The sequence below is a fragment of the Taudactylus pleione genome, unplaced genomic scaffold, assembly GCF_031769625.1.
Source record: "Taudactylus pleione unplaced genomic scaffold, aTauple2 ptg000800l, whole genome shotgun sequence".
Taxonomy (NCBI): Eukaryota; Metazoa; Chordata; class Amphibia; order Anura; family Myobatrachidae; genus Taudactylus; species Taudactylus pleione.
Genome location: NW_028285202.1, coordinates 1,518,148 through 1,530,262, shown reverse-complemented (window position 1 = coordinate 1,530,262; position 12,115 = coordinate 1,518,148). Strand labels below are relative to the sequence as shown.

Here is a 12,115-nt window from a genome sequence, read left to right as displayed (position 1 = left end):
TATACAGGGGGAGCGGCCTGTGGTGTCCTATTATACAGGGGGAGCGGCCTGTGGTGTCCTATTATACAGGGGGAGCGGCCTGTGGTGTCCTATTATACAAAGGGAGCGGCCTGTGGTGTCCTATTATACAGGGGGAGCGGCCTGTGGTGTCCTATTATACAGGGGGAGCGGCCTGTGGTGTCCTATTGTATAGGGGGAGCGGCCTGTGGTGTCCTATTATACAGGGGAGCTGCCTGTGGTTTCCTATTATACAGGGGAGCAGCCTGTGGTGTCCTATTATACAGGGGAGCAGCCTGTGGTGTCCTATTATACAGGGGAGCTGCCTGTGGTGTCCTATTATACAGGGGAGCAGCCTGTGGTGTCCTATTATACAGGGGAGCAGCCTGTGGTGTCCTATTATACAGGGGAGCTGCCTGTGGTTTCCTATTATACAGGGGAGCTGCCTGTGGTTTCCTATTATACAGGGGAGCTGCCTGTGGTTTCCTATTATACAGGGGACGCAGCCTGTGGTGTCCTATTATACATAAGGAGCAGCCTGTGGTGTCCCGTTATTATACAGGGGACACAACCTGTGGTGTCCCTTTATTATACAGAAGGAGCAGCCTGTGGTGTCCTGTTATTATACAGGGGACAAAGCCTGCGGTGTCCTATTATTGTTATTATACAGGTGGAGCAGCAAATGTCTCACCCCGGCCTACCCTACATACGTATGCCTGGAAAGGTCATGAGACATACATATTAGGGCAGTGGCACTGGCAACGTAACTGTCTGATTGCATGACAGGGCATGCTGTGACTTATGATTCCAGTACAACTGTGAAGTTACAAGTCTAATGAAATCCAGTTTTGCTTATCATTTCCCTCATTGATGTCCCTCTTTTATTGAACTATTTTATCCTGCTCACTTTTCAAGTCCCCCCCCCCCCCTGCCTGTTTTATTCCCATGTCTGTACAACTGATATATTCTCAGCAAAATCTTCACTCATTTGGCTCACTTTTCTTTTTTATTTAATCCTTCTGCTCAGTACATGGGGGGTAAATTATAACACAGCTGATATCGTGAGATGATTCTGAGTATAATAATCTGCAGGTGCGCACATAAGGGGGATTCCTGTTGCTCAGAACCTTTCTCAAGTGAGATCATAGAGACCCTGCAAAGCTGCCTGTCCCAGCAATGAGCTTGGTGCCGCGGTTTTCTGCTCACTGTGTGCTCCAGCTCATCATGATACACTATTGCCTATCATCTCCCTGTGACTGGCTGCTCCCCCATTCACTCACCACTTACTGTGTCCTGGGAAAGCCAATCAGAATGAAACGCTGAAAGCCCAGGATGGAGAGAGGGGATACCTCAATGAATGACGCATGAAGGGGGCATCCCAGATATGTTACAGCCCTTATATGTAGTTACTTGGAGGGGGATTGTTATCATAGCATAATACAGCTCTCATTACATCACTATACAGATGTTATCTATGCCAAACCATATCTGATATGTGTGATAAAGTGACAGAGGTGTCCACACTGCAATATTACCCTGGGAGAAGGCTTATAGTGATATTTATTTTTCTGTTGGGAAAGTAGTGATCGGATGTTGGTGATGTGTATAAGTCCCCTGTAGTGCTGTCACTATCACAGTGTGACAGGCTGCAACTTTCTCAATATTGTTGGATACCAGAACGTCAGCTGATTAATGCTCAGGTGTTGGTTCCTTGTACTAATGGGAATGGTCACGTATTTGATTATATTACATGTGTACAATGTGATGTTATTTACATTATTTTAATGATTATATTTATTCCTAGACAATTACGCGGTGTGGATCCAGAGAGTTTTCTTTTATACGTCACATGATTGTGTGACGTGTCCTGTTTAAATCACTAAGGATGGACACGGACCTGAGTCACACGTCTGATAGGATATTACATCTCACCCTGGAGATCATCTACCTGCTGACTGGTGAGGTGAGAGGGTCTGGGAGTGTCACAGTGACATCACTTATATCTATAGTAATAATACAGAGACATGACTGGGGAGGTGAGGGGATTTGGGAGTGTAACAGTGACATCACTTATATCTATAGTAATAATAAACGGACAAGACTGGGAAGGTAAGGGGATCTGGGAGTGTCACTGTGACATCACTTATATCTATAGTAATAATACAGGGACATGACTGGGGAGGAGATCTGGGAGTGTCACAGTGACATCACTTATATCTATAGTAATAATACAGGGACATGACTGGGGAGGTGAGGGGATATGGGAGAGTCACAGTGACATCACTTATATCTATAGTAATAATACAGAGACAGGACCGGGGAGGTGAGGGGATCTGGGAGTGTCACAGTGACATCACTTATATCTTTGGTAATAACACAGGGACATGACTGGGGAGGTGAGGGGATCTGGAAGTGTCACAGTGACATCACTTATACCTATAGTAATAATACAGGGACATGACTGGAGAGGTGAGGGGATCTGGGAGTGTCACAGTGACATCACTTATATCTATAGTAATAATACAGGGACATGACTGGGGAGGCGAGGGGATCTGGAAGTGTCACAGTGACATCACTTATACCTATAGTAATAATACAGGGACATGACTGGAGAGGTGAGGGGATCTGGGAGTATCACAGTGACATCACTTATATCTATAGTAATAATACAGGGACATGACTGGGGAGGTGAGAGGATCTGGGGGTGTCACAGTGACATCACTTATATCTATAGTAATAATACAGGGACATGACTGGGGAGGTGAGAGGGTCTGGGAGTGTCACAGTGACATCACTTATACCTATAGTAATAATACAGGTACATGACTGGGGAGGTGAGGGGATCTGGAAGTGTCACAGTGACATCACTTATATCTATAGTAATAATACAGGTACATGACTGGGGAGGTGAGAGGGTCTGGGAGTGTCACAGTGACATCACTTATATCTATAGTAATAATACAGGGACATGACTGGGGAGGTGAGAGGGTCTGGGAGTGTCACAGTGACATCACTTATATCTATAGTAATAATACAGGGACATGACTGGAGAGGTGAGGGGATCTGGGAGTGTCACAGTGACATCACTTCTGTCCTCTGTGGAATCCTTTATAGATACAATAGTATTACAGTCTTACAGCCAACGTCTCCTGCAGCTCCTGTCACCCTCAGTGGGCGGCTGTTCTCAGTCCTGTTTTTTCCAGCTCCCATCACATCATCATCTTATTGTTTGTACTACTACGTCCAAAGCAGGTGATTCTTCTGTGGGTGCCGACCATAGACAGAGGACGCTAAATGTTGGGCCCACTCAGGATAGCAGGAGTTGTGCTATAAACACTCCACTTTCCTGTATATAGGAAATTGTTACATATAAGATGGGGAATGTCCTTACATATTACACTGTTATATTTCCTTCCCAAAAAATAACTCCAAATAGTTGTCTTTTATTTCACTTTTCAATGTTGTTCTCTCTCAATTCACAGAATTACACAGTAGTGAAGAAAACACCCATCAGATGTGCCTCCATCACGGTGCCTCCACCTCACTCACTGATACATGAGAGACACAATGACCAGAAGATCCTGGAACTCACCAACAAGATCATTCAGCTGCTGACTGGAGAGATGACTTCTGGGAATGGGACATTATACAGTAACACCAGGGGATGTGTCTGGGTGATGACTGGAGAGGTGACTGCTGGGAATGGGACATTATACAGTAACACCAGGGGATGTGTCTGGGTGATGACTGGAGAGGTGACTGCTGGGACATTATACAGTAACACCGGGGGATGTGTCTGGGTAATGACTGGAGAGGTGACTGCTGGGAATGGGACATTATACAGTAACACCAGGGGATGTGTCTGGGTGATGACTGGAGAGGTGATTGCTGGGAAGGGGACATTATACAGTAACACCGGGGGATGTGTCTGGGTGATGACTGGAGAGGTGATTGCTGGGAATGGGACATTATACAGTAACACCAGGGGATGTGTCTGGGTGATGACTGGAGAGGTGACTGCTGGGAATGGGACATTATACAGTAACACCAGGGGATGTGTCTGGGTGATGCCTGGAGAGGTGACTGCTGGGAATGGGACATACAGTAACACCGGGGGATGTGTCTGGGTGATAACTGGAGAGGTGATTGCTGGGAATGGGACATTATACAGTCACACCAGGGGATGTGTCTGGGCGATGACTGGAGAGGTGACTGCTGGGAATGGGACATTATACAGTAACACCAGGGGATGTGTCTGGGTGATGACTGGAGAGGTGATTGCTGGGAAGGGGACATTATACTGTAACACCGGGGGATGTGTCTGGGTGATGACTGGAGAGGTGATTGCTGGGAATGGGACATTATACAGTAACACCGGGGGATGTGTCTGGGTGATGCCTGGAGAGGTGACTGCTGGGAATGGGATATTATACAGTAACACCAGGGGATGTGTCTGGGTGATGCCTGGAGAGGTGACTGCTGGGAATGGGACATTATACAGTAACACCAGGGGATGTGTCTGGGTGATGACTGTATCATTGTGTTTGTCAGGTTCCTATTAGGTGTCAGGATGTCACTGTCTATGTCTCCATGCAGGAGGGGGAGTATATAGAAGAACACAGGGGTCTGTACAAGGACGTGATGATGGAGAATCTCCGGCCCCTCACATCACTGGGCAAGAGGGGAGTGTCGTTTATTGTACAGGGGAGAGCAGGTATGGGGCCCCCTATATACACACATCATCTGATAATGACATATATACAATGTACTCAGTCACTGTGTGTCTCCTACAGATAGACCCAGTAACAGAAATACCTCAGAGAGATGTCCCCGTCCTCTTTCACAGGATTGTACAGAGGAGAATCACAGGTTCCCACAGGAGCATCAGGTAGATGGGATAAAGGGTCTCACCAATCTACCAAAGTGCCTTTTCACTGTATGATCTGTAAAGCAACTGTGTGTGTCTTATACACTGATATGAATCTGTTTAGTATCAACTAATGACATCAGACATTATTAAGTAATTTTATTATTTTGTGGGTTATTTAGGGTGAAGATCTGACAGATAATAAATCAGAAGATACAGAGGAAGAAGAAATGTATGTGACTGATATGATGGGAGAAGAGACATATGTGACTGATATAAAGGCAGAAGATATAGAGGGAGAAGAAGAGACGTATGTGACTGATATGAAGGCAGAAGATATAGAGGGAGAAGAAGAGACGTATGTGACTGATATGAAGGCAGAAGATATAGAGGGAGAAGAAGAGACATATGTGACTAATAATAAGGCAGAAGATATAGAGGGAGAAAAAGAGACATATGTGAGGGTTGATCGGCAGTGTAAGGAGGAGGAAATCCCTACAGATATCAACACAGGTGAGTTAAAAACACTTATTTCAGAACATTCACATATTCTCCTTGCTCAGTCCCTGCAACAATCTTTTATCCTACATCCTCCGTCGGTACAGACTAATGAGGGAAATGTATCTGCCCAGTGAGGGAGTCAGGATCCGTAAGCCCCTATTGCACTCCTACTCCCCCCCTTGCTTACATCATGTCACTGTGTTAACTGCCCAGAGATCTTATCTGTCTCCTCCCCACACTCTCTGGTGTATCTCACACATCAGGATCCATCACCCCCTATTATACTCCTGCTCTCCCCCTCACATCATGTCACTGTGTGTTACCAGCCCAGAGATCTGACCAGTCTCCTCCCCACACTCTCTGGTGTATCTCATACATCAGGATCCACAACCCCCTATTATACTCCTGTACTCCCCCTCACATCATGTCACTGTGTGTTACCAGCCCAGAGATCTGACCAGTCTCCTCCCCACACACTCTGGTGTATCTCATAGATCAGGAGCCATCAGTCCCTATTATACTCCTGCTCTCCTCCTCACATCATGTCACTGTGTGTTACCAGCCCAGAGATCTGACCAGTCTCCTCCCCACACTCTCTGGTGTATCTCATACATCAGGATCCACAACCCCCTATTATACTCCTGTACTCCCCCTCACATCATGTCACTGTGTGTTACCAGCCCAGAGATCTGACCAGTCTCCTCCCCACACACTCTGGTGTATCTCATAGATCAGGAGCCATCAGCCCCTATTATAGTCCTGCTCTCCTCCTCACATCATGTCACTGTGTGTTACCAGCCCAGAGATCTGACCAGTCTCCTCCCCACATTCACTGGTGTATCTCATCCATCACTGATCAATGGTGTGAGACCCCTTGTGACATTACCCATGATCATTTCTCTGCACTACCACATGTGATATTATTCTTTATATTCCTTGTCTTATGATACATGAATCTTTATTTCTCAATATAGTTTAACTAATGCAATACCAAAACAAATTAGCAGGTTATTTCCCTCTCCATAAGATATATACTGAAGCTTCCTCCTGTATAAGTAGCTGGTCTCCGGCATTTTTGACCAGAAGGACATATTGAACTCACTAATAGTATAGATGCTTTCACCTCAATTAAATAGAAAAAAAAGAAGTTTATTCCCATATATTTCTTTTCCTCCTAGCAGATGGACACAAAGGCAGGAATACCTCAGATGGATGTCTAACTAGGTTTCCAGATGTTACATTTGAAGAGAAGAACATCACACAAAATTCTGGAGGAAAAATCTCCATTAACCCAAAAATACCCCTAGTACATCACAGTGCAGCTATATCAGCTGATCCCTCTAACAAAGAGGAGTGTCCCATTAATTCAGATGTTGGTGCACATAGTACAGCTCATACTAATGCTGCAGTCTTTTCCTGTCCTGAAATTGATAAATGCCTTAATAATCAGTCAGTCTTTATTAGGCAGAAGAATCTCACATATAAGAAACAATGTACATGCTCTGAGTGTGGGAAATGTTTTACACGAAAATCATCTCTTGTTACACACATAAGAAGTCATACAGGTGAGAAACCATATTCATGTCCTGAGTGTGGGAAATGTTTTACACGGAAGTCAATTCTTGTTTCACATCTCACAAATCACACAGATAAAAAAGCATTTCCATGCTCTGAGTGTGGGAAGTGCTTTCCACATAAAACATATCTTGTAAGACATCAGAGAACTCACACAGGTGAGAGACCGTTTCCATGCCCTGAGTGTGGGAAATGTTTTACACAGATATCAGATCTTATTAAACACCAGAGACTTCACACAGGTGAGAAACCTTTTCTATGTACTGAGTGTGGGAAATGTTTTACGCAGAAATCGCATCTTATTTCACATCAGAAAATTCACACAGGTGAGAAACCATTTCCATGTACTGAGTGTGGGAAATGCTTTGCACACAAATCAGATCTTGTTTCACATCAGAAAATTCACACAAGATGAAAACAATATCAATGAGCTGATAGTTATGCAACAGGGTGGCAACAATCTACATATTGTAAAAGTCATTGATGTTAATATAACTCTTTAACTGAATTGTAAACATTAATATCACCTATCAGTTACGGAGGGCAATTTAAAAATCGAGTTGTTGCCATCCACAGACATAGGTGAAATGTGATTCATCTACATAAGCCTGGAACAGAACCACATCTATGGGTCTTATTGCAGTCTACTTATTCTGTCAGATGTCTGTACCTGCTCTGCCTCTTCCAAAGCCAAGGAGTTGATTTCTTTTGACTGTGATCTTGTTTCCATCAACTAAAACAGATTTAATAAGTTGTGACAGGCATACAAACAGCTCCAATCGAAAATGCCTGTCATGCTCTCCAGCCGAGAGATATGGTGGTTATAAGAAACTTTCATCCCTGGGGGAGACTGGACACAATGGATACTGTGTGTGGTGTGAAGAGCTTGGGCATTTTGAAAACCGGCGCCATCAGTAGCTTCTCTCTCTTATTCCCATCAGTCATTCCGAGATCAGTTTTTGTTAGTGCCGAGTAGAGCTAGTGTTCTGAACTGCACTTCTTCAGCCTCTTTTCATTTTGGCAGTTTTTATGTTTTTGTTCTTACCTTTGTGGCTGCCAAGGTTGAAGATGGGTTAGTTTTTTTTCCTTCCCTCACATTCCTTTCAGGGCCCAGAACAGAGGAGGAAAGTATGTTGGATTCAAGACAAAACCTCACAGTGTTCCATGGTTGGGACAAACCAGATTGGTCAGACAGCAATCCAGGCCCCAGACCAACACACAAACATTAGGCATGATGGACAGGACGCCCATAAGGAGAAGCCCTTGGTGGAAGCTCATCTGTTATGCTTCAGGGATAAGTGGTTAGATTTATTTTAAGACACTTGGGTAAGAGGTATAGATACATGGGTTCATATGATAGATCTTCACTTCTACCAGTTCGGTGGATCAAAGGAAGTGTCTGGCTCTACAATAGGCAATTCAGAAGTTGCTTTCAGCAGGATTTATCCCGGTGCCCGCCAGACAGAGAGGTATAAGATTTAATTAAATCTTTTGTTGTTCAGATGCCAAACAGGTCTTTTGGGTTACTGCACTCAGCGTCTTTACCAAAGTCTTAGCAGTATTGATGGCATTTCTAAGGTCCAGAGGGGTGAGATGCCCTTTTGATAAAAGTGGTTTTGGTTTCTCAAGAGATTGTTAGATCAATGTAGAGTAACAGATTTGGTTTCCCATGGTTGGGTAATATATCTAGTTTTATCTCAAAAGAGGCTTTTCCTGGGCAGGCTGTTCGATACCAGACTCAGAAGGGTCTTTCCTTCTGGGCAATAAGAGTCTCTTCTGAGAGAGATTGTTAAAATAGCTCCTAAAAAAAAAAAAGATGTCTCTCTGTACTTTTATGCTTGAAGGCATTGGACAAGATGGTCACCACTTATGAGGCAGTCTAATTTGCCTAATTTGACTCTTGGAAGTTCCAGAAATAGATTTAAGTGGTACAGATCCCATCCTCATCTGTAGTATACCATTCTCTTCACTGGTGGTTGTTGATGGGCAACCTAAACAGTGGTCATCCTTTGGTGATGTCAGATTAAATCCTTCGAACAAGGGACTTCAGTCTCTGAAGTTGAGGAGTAGTGCTCCTACAGTCCAGGTTTCAGGGCAGTTGGATGTTGAAAGATTCTTCACTCCATATCATGTACAATATGTTCTGGACCTTTTGGGCTGTCTTCAATGCCCGAAATTTCCTTTACATAGACCTGTTTCTAGCTCAGGTCTACGTAAAGGGTCGGCCAATCTACGTTCATACAGACAGTGCTATCTCAGGAGCATATTTGAATAATCAGGGGACCTCAAGAGTGCCCAGACCATGGAGACATCAAGGATATTCCTTTGGGTAGAGAAGAATGTGCAAGCTCTCACCGCAGTGTATTTTTCTGGCATTAGGATTTGGAATGCCAACTATCTCAGCAGACAAAACCTAAATGTCCCACCTCTCCCTGTCTTTCTCTATTATTTTTCTGTTATATTAGCTATGTATAATGTTGTTAAATAGTGACCTTAACACGTTGTTGTTTGTAATTTCCTGCACATCTTTTCTGTATATATGCTGACCTTGTTTTGTTCTTGTGTATATTTCCATGTTAATACCACAAAATCTTCAATAAATAGAAATTACAATAAAATAAAATGGAGTTTATTACTAGCTTCCAGCACAACACAGCCGATAAGATCCACGCAGTTTGGGAACCCGGGTGTGCTCACTATAATACCATCTTCCTGATTCAGGCTACTGCCCAGATAATACAATGACACAATTTGTCCCTTGGACTTGTCCCCCCTTTTCTTCTTTCTATCTACCTCAACCTATTACCTCCCTCTCTTTCAATCCCCTACCCTACTTTTACTTCCCTGTTACACACCACTGAACTCCTTACCCCCTACCACGTCTTAACACTTATCCCATTCCCCTACCATATGTATTATCACTTGTTAGTCTACTGGCCACAACGTTCCGAAATCCCTGAAGACTTAACTCTCTTCTTGGTTATGTCCTTATATGTTGCCAGCCCAGTCTCAAAGCTTTCCTTCAGCTGTGTGATGGGGAACTAGGCTCAGCAATACTTGTCTCCCATGCCAGCACCCGTGGCTGAAACAGAGGAGGCAGGCCATGGGGCAGACTGGAGAAATAGCAGCAGAGAGGGCCTGACACAATGCTGTACTGCCATTGTGTCAGGATTTCCCGGTAACTGTCTGGAATTAGCCTAGGAATCCAAAATAATACCACCTCATCAGTGAAGCATGGTGGTGGTAGTGTCATGGCGTGGGCATGTATGGCTGCCAATGGAACTGGTTCCCTTGTATTTATTGATGATGTGGCTGCTGACAAAAGCAGCCGAATTAATTCTGAAGTGTTTCGGGCAATATTATATGCTCATATTCAGTCAAATGCTTCAGAACTCATTGGACGGCGCTTCACAGTGCAGATGGACAATGACCCGAAGCATACTGCAAAAGCAACCAAAGAGTTTTTTAAGGCTAAAAACTTGAATGTTATGCAATGGCCAAGTCAATCCCCTGACCTGAATCCGATTGAGCATGCATTTCACTTGATGAAGACAAAACTGAAGGGAAAATGCCCCAAGAACAAGCATGAACTGAAGACATTTGCAGTAGAGGCCTGGCAGAGCATCACCAGGGATGAAACCCAGTGTCTGGTGATGTCTATGCGTTCCAGACTTCAGGCTGTAATTGCCTGCAAAGGATTTGCAACAAAGTATTAAAAAGTGAAAGTTAGATTTAGGATTGTTTAGTTTGTCCCATTACTTTTGGCCCCTTTAAAAAGTGGGAGGCACATATAGAAACCGTTGTAATTCCTACACCGTTCACCTGTTTTGGATGTAATTACCCTCAAATTAAATCTGAAAGTCTGCAGTTATAGCACATCTTGTTTGTTTCATTTCAAAGCCATTGTGGTGGTGAATAGAGACCAAAAGACATGAAAATTCTGTCAATGCCCCAATATTTATGCACCTGACTATATATTCTCTAGATGCCAAAACTTAGTACGCAACAATATACCCCTACATCATCATAAATGGGCTATATCTCAGAGCTGAGAGTCGTATTCGTTCTTTGCATTCTGAAATCAATTAGAACTATTTCCTGTAGGAAACATGGTCACTGTTGCGCAGAGTTATGTATGTAGATATAGATGACTTGTGCATTCCCCGTAACTTCCCCATCTCTGAGATTCCATCACCCACTTCTCTGTAGTACTCAGGTTCCATGATGCATCTCAGCTGTGCAGGATCTTCTCGTTGCAGGTGATCATTTCTGTTTGTGTCCAGGGCTTCCCCAACTGGTATCTTAGGTTCCAAAGTCCTTCTGCTCTGAATTACTTGCAGTATTTACTTCTGTAACAGATATCGGTGATCTGCGGGTATAATATTTTTCATGGGAAAATGCACCTGCACCATATTACAGTAGAGGGGGCACAGTTTTATAAAGAAAATAAAAAAGTCACAAATGTCATATTAATTTGAGTTTCTCATATTTATTTAAGGTACAACTTTAAAAACTGAAATGCTGACATATGAAGTATGAGGATAATATACAGAGACCAGTGATATTACCTCCCTTCCTCTACAGAGGGCTAAAGCCACAGACCACGTCTTTAGTACTGTGATCAGAGTGTAGATGTATTGGGTACATTATTCCTGTATAATCACATGATATGGAGGGGAGGAGCCTGGTGTCATGTGACCAGTGTATAGTTATAGGTAGGTGACTGTCTCATATAATGAGCGGATGTATTGGGTACATTATTCCTGTGTAATCACATGATATGGAGGGGAGGAGCCTGGTGTCATGTGACCAGTGTATAGTTAGGTGACTCTCATATAATGAGCGGATGTATTGGGTACATTATTCCTGTGTAATCACATGATATGGAGGGGCGGAGCAAGGTGTCATGTGATCAGAGTATAGATGTAGGTGTTCCTGTCTCATATAATGGACACATATTGGATGTATTATTAGTATATTATACACATTTAATAACAAGGTGTTGTTAGCAGGTGACTGAGGGAAACGCAAATACATGTTGATAATGATGGTGACGCAGCCTAATTGCTCCTGATTGGCTGATAGCAGAATAATCGCTGGCACTGCTAGGTGTGTTTTGCATTGCTTGTGCCATTATAGTGATTTTGCGACTGTAACTTAGGAAGATTATTTGCA

General features: G+C 43.5%; 1 pseudogene across 1 annotated transcript in view; it reads left to right on the top strand.

Annotated features, from left to right (window-relative positions):
* Positions 1-12,115, top strand: part of LOC148474924 (uncharacterized) — a 65,021-nt pseudogene that overhangs the window by 15,622 nt on the left and 37,284 nt on the right. The window contains exon 4 of the transcript XR_015872814.1: positions 6,856-7,350. The product of XR_015872814.1 is annotated as an uncharacterized LOC148474924 (transcript). The remainder of the gene's footprint in view (positions 1-6,855; positions 7,351-12,115) is intronic.